Below are 6,000 nucleotides of genomic sequence, written 5' to 3'. Positions count from 1 at the left end.
ATGTGAGGCGCTAGGAATCCCAGCGGACTGGGCTAGCATTCTTAACTGGGCATACCCAGCCAAAATGCCACACCTGCCCCCTGGGCCCCAGTGCCTCACACGCCCCCAATGAATGTGATTGTGTGTATGCAAGGTGCTGGGGGGCACTGGGGTCAGGCATGTTACTGGACATCTATCATATATGAAAAAAAAACATCCCTGGACCCCACAGCACCTCAGACAGAGAGCTGATTCTGGCCGGTGGGGAGGGAGATTGTGCAACAAAGGCATTTTTAAAATGCCTTTGTTGTACAAACCTCCTACCCCCACTTACCAAAATCATCTCGGACCAGCACAAACAAACACACACAGACACACCTACACAACATACACACAAGCACTCGCTGTCTCATTCACACAAGCACCCATCATGCACTCACTCATAACACAAGCATACATGCATGCATACACATATTTAAATAATAAATACATGAACATACAAACGCACAGATTTAGACAACATACACACAGCAAGCACTCTGTCTCATCCACACGAGAACCCATCATGCACTCACTCATAACAGAAGCCTACACGTATCCATACACATATTTAAATAATAAATAAATGAACATCAAACACACACATTTACACAACATGCACACAGCAGTCACACTCTCATTCACACAAGCATCCATCATCATACGTTCATTCACCTAACAACACAAGCATGGACGCATCCATACACATAATTAAAATTTAAAAAACCATGAACAAAAAGAAATGTACATTCTGCCGCAGGTCTTTCCTCTCCAGTTCTCTGGCCCCTGGTAGCATGAACAGGAATCAGAAAGCTTTCTGGTTTCTTCAGATGCCTGCAGGGGCCTGAGCGTGAGTGACAAGACGCCCCACTCCAGACTGCTCTGTCTGTATGTGCGAGGAGGCGCAGGAGGGCCCCCTTCCACATATGATATGATATGATATGATTGTTTATTTATATAGCGCCTAAGGAGGGAACAAGGGAAAATACAACCATGAACAGTAAGGATGTGAAATTTAACTATCGTACTCGGCCTGACGACATTTCAGATAGTGCAAGAGCTAAGACATAGATAAGGAAGGGAGGGGGAGAGTGGGAAGGAAATGGAAACAGACAGGCAACTACTGTACTAGGCCTGATGACATTTCTGGTAGAGCCGGAGAAAAACAAAAGGTGAGGGAGAGGGGTGCAGAAAGGGAGGGGAGGAACAAAACAAGCGACTATCATACTAGGCCTGACGACATTTCAGATAGTGCTGGAGGGGTGGTGGGGAGGAAAAAAACAGTAATGGGAGGGTGGAGGAAACAGACGAGGTTGCTATCATATTAGGTCCAGGGACAATTCTGATAGAGTAAGTGCATAGAAGAAAGTAAGGGGAGCAGATAGGAAAAGGGAGAAGGGAAAGGAGGAGAGAAAAGAGAGTAAGCAGTCAAAAAGAGTGGAGAAGCAAGAGTCAGTAGTAACACATAATGTTGCAAGCCAGGATACAAGATGAAGATGGCAACAACATGCTTCAGGGCCACCATGAGTACAAGATGCAAAGGAAGTCCAGCATGAGAGTTGAGAAAGAGTGACGCACCGTGAATGAATGAAGTCCATAAAAGTCAAATCCAGCATTGGCCACAAGACAGTGATGGTAAAGGAAGGCACCAGGTGGGCGGGGCTTGCTAAGTGGTGAAAGAGCAGCAGGCAGGAAGGTACCAGGTGGGCGGGGCTTAGGCCAGGTGACCTAGGTCCACTTGCACCTGCTCCCCATCTGCAAAGGAAAAGAAGCTGGAGGGCTCCTTAAGTAGGGAAACAGAGTGGCAAGCAGGAAGGCACCAGGTGGGCGTGGCTTGCTAAGTGGTGAAAAAGAGCGGGAAGCAGGAAGGCACCAGGTGGGCGGGGCTTACTAAGTGGTGAAAAAGAGCGGCAAGCAGGAAGGCACCAGTTGGGCGGGGCTTGCTAAGTGGTGAAAAAGAGCGGCTGTACATTACCAACAGGGCCTACCTTACACCTGACGCCATATCGAGGTTCAAAGGAGCCACAACCCAGACATGCCCCAAATGCAACGAGCCGAGGGCGGGAATGACCCACATGTTCTGGGGCTGTCCGACGGTCCAGAGGTTCTGGGCCCAGGTGAAAGAGAGGGTAGCAAACGCGGAGATTGAAGTGGAAATTCACGAGCCAGCAGCCTGCATTTTGGGAAGTTACAAGCGAAACAGTAAGAATAAGCCCCTAAATAAACTCATAGACCTGATATACATAACAGCGAAAAGACGCATAGCCCTGGGATGGAAAAGCGCCGGAGACCTTAGCGAGGCCCTTTGGTGGGGTGACCTCAAAAGATGGATAGCCGCTGAGACCGCGGCCTGGGAGACAGCGATTCAGGTACAGAGGCTGGACTCCAGTGATGAACTACTCCATTGGGTGGCATTAACAGTGCCATTGCTCCAGCCAGCGGCTCAAGACAGCGCCTCGGTCAGCACGGACAGTCCCGGCCCGGCACGAGGTCCAGAAGAAGACTGTGGATGTAACTGAGGTCTCGGAGAGAGGGGGGTGGGGCGGGAGGGTTGGGAACGTTATATTATGTTGTTTTTGAATTATGCATACTGCATTGACTAATCAATGATCCTTTGTTTGTTACTATTTGTTGAAAACCCAATAAAGAAATAAAAAAAATAAATAAAAAAAAGAGCGGCAGGCAGGAAGGCACCAGGTGGGCGGGGCTTAGGCCAGATGACCTAGATCCACTTGCACCTGCTCCCCATCTACAACAGTATTTTAAAACACGTATTACCATTTCTTTTATAAATAAAAACTGCAATTGTGCCGCAGATGAGAGACTATGCTTTACTACCAATCACAGGAATTTGTGGGGGGTCCTCCCACGTACACAAAGGTGCTGCTTCCTTGCTTTGACTTCACGTTACTTCCTGTGGTGTGCATATTCCATATATCTGCTTATTTGTCTGGGACTTCTGCCCAGACCAACAGCTACCTTGCTCTTCTTCATATGCCCCTACTAACTTCCCATCTACACCAACTCCTATTCAACCCGTCTCTAGCAGGATCCAACACACCAACAGTCCAGGAAGAGTAGGCCACCGTGTCATTTGGGTTAAGAAAATTGACCCACCTGTTATGTCTTACTAATAGCCCACTTCCCCTCTGTGCTGTAGAGCATCTGATATTGTTACCTGATTGAATGATGGTCGTCTCTTTGTTTAATCTTGGAAGGATTAAAAGCAGAATCGACCCTTCCAGTTCCAGGTTTAGAACGATTGATTGCAAACGACAAGCGTAGCTTTGTAATGGGTGCTGCAACCCGCTGAGCTACAGTAACCCTTAGAGCTTTTTCATCTTACGACTTTGATAGCAGTTGCGGTGTGCTGCCCTGGCCCCACTTCCTTTCGCCCCTTGTTCTTGCAGGTTAAAGACACAAGTCTCTCTGCAGCGAGTGAAGGAGCCCACTGAGCTATCTCACCTCCTCACGCCCCCTTACCGTGCTCACCTGAAGCAGGGCAGGCCATTCCCTGCGGGCCACCTGTTAGTGTTTATTTTGAAGAGCCCATCTGCCGCCCCCGCGGGTGCTGCGCAGCCACTCTGCCCGGTGCCCTCTGTGGGTGCTGCGCTGTCACATACAGACATGCAGTTCCCCAGCCAGCATTTCCAATGAGCCATGCAAGGCTGGGGAAGCAGAACACCCCCAGCATTACATGGCTCATTGAGCTTACACGGCTAGCGAACTTAAGTGTCAAAGGGAAACATTGGGGGTCATTACGAGTTTGGAGGTAGCCATGCTGCTGTTAGCTCCATGGCTGCCTCCAAACTCGTGTCCGGGTCCAGGTTCTCAGAATGGGGACTTACCGGGTCATTCCAACCTTACAGGACCCGGTGAGTCCCCATTCTGAAAACCATTCCCCATTCCCATTCGAGCCCCCATAGTGCTCAATGGGAATTGGGAAGGAGCTAATAACGGGCCCGCAAATAGCGGGCCTCTTATTAGCTCCCTGGTCCCTTAGCGGCTCCCGCTAAGGATGGCTGGTTTTACCAGCCGACCTTAGTGGGACCTGCTAAGGGACCTCGGAATGCGGTGGTAAGGGGTTAACGGCACCGGCATCCTTACCTGTGGCGTTAACCCCTTACCGCTGCACTGGTAATGAGGCCCATTGTTTCCCTTTGACAGTTAAGAGCGCCCCCTCAGCTGAAAAAAACAGCTGAGGGAGTGTTGGGATGACACTTTGTTGTCTTATTCTCAAATCCTCAAAGACCAAACACATCTGCTTTCTTTAACATTATGCCCCTCAACCTTTCTTCCTTACCGCAGCCTTCTTTCACCATCCCCTTGGAGTTCAGTTTGCTAGTGTCGTAACACTCCACCAATTCATCTCATCCACTGTGACCATGAAAAGGTTAACCGTACTTTACATCCTGAAATTCTGCTCCTCCTCACTTGCCACACTCCGAAAACTTTGGTCCTACCCTGGTTCATCGTGACCACTGTGGCAGTCTCCAGGGTTTCCTTCTCTACTGATATGCCCCCCTTAATTTTCAACTTTGCAAGCCACAAGCTGTTCATCCCCACACCCCACTCGTTAACAACATTGGACCCTAAACTCCATACCTTCTGGCTCTCCATCTTATTATTGTACCGGCAACTTAATCGCACGTTACTCACCACATCGCACCCTACACTCCAGCGTTCTTCTCAACCACAGGCAATTCATTTATAGGTGGGAATTACCTGCTTATCTACGAGTATTGCTATAAAACAGGGCATTCTTTATCTTAAGGCATATAAAATACTGATTGCCCATTATAGACACTTTTTGCCGGACTATGAAACAAGGGAATTGTAAGGCAACAAATTATTTTGCATACAAAAATAAAAAAATGTTTTGAAACTGTAGAATGATGCATTGAGGAGAGATTAGATTACGCTATATTAATAAGTCAATTTGTCAAGAAAGCAAAAGAATTGGATTAACTTTGTAATTATGGCCATATAAGGAAGTTTAAAACTTTACAAAAATCCCAAAATAAGGGCCTATACATTCCTTACACCATTCAGTGATTCATTTTGTCATTTTTATAGCGCCTTTCACCATAATTATGGTCCCAAAACACTGGTGGTTGAACGCCCTCGGAGGGACCAAACTCCAAAATATGGGAAAATTGGGAGGTGCTATTATGCGTGTGTGCATTTCGGCCATTAAAGTTATGAGAGGGTGGCCAAGACCCTGCTAGTCACCCATGTCTGAATGGCGTGTAGATGGGCGGTGAAGAGGTAGAAGAAGAGCTAAGCAGGAGGGGTTGTGTTTAAGTGGATAGAAAATTATCTGAGTAGCTACAGTTCAAACTTTTGTCGTGAAATGTGGCTTCATTCTTATGGCAGAGGGGTTGTGCAATATTATACATTAATATTTCCTGTGGCCAGATTTAGAAGGATATTTAATAGTATTAAGATTTAATCTAGCGCTAGCATTCGTAGTTCTAGGCCTGAGAATAGGAAAAGAGGTTAGCAACCGCTACTGCACATCTTTTAACAGGAGGAATGATCTAGAACGCGTCCAACATCTGCTTGCCTCCTGTGTGGAGCTGACTCCAATGCATGGGCTGTTTTTTAGTATCTCTTTTCACAGTGTGCGAACAATTATTACTAACTGTATTTGGCAAAGTGGCCTTCTTGGTGAATCTAAGACGTTGATGTCAGCTGTGACGAAAGCATGGCTGATGACTGGACATGACTTCACGATTCTCCTAATGGTTTGTGAAATTAATGTTGGCTTTAGTTATGTCCGGGATGTAGGTTGGAGTATTTTGCATTACGATACATGTAAGCAACGATTAAGATGTGCAGACGTCTATATATGCATGCTATTGTAAGGACTATCTATGTATTAGGTGTATGCCATAGGATTTTATGCTACTGTGTGAAAAGTTATTTTGAACTGTACCAAACAGTCTAACATAAATAAACCAATCAATAAATATGTGTCTA

This window comes from Ambystoma mexicanum, chromosome 3p, assembly GCF_040938575.1.
Source record: "Ambystoma mexicanum isolate Mex_15411 chromosome 3p, UKY_AmexF1_1, whole genome shotgun sequence".
Lineage (NCBI taxonomy): Eukaryota > Metazoa > Chordata > Amphibia > Caudata > Ambystomatidae > Ambystoma > Ambystoma mexicanum.
Note: the sequence above shows the minus strand (reverse complement) of the source record.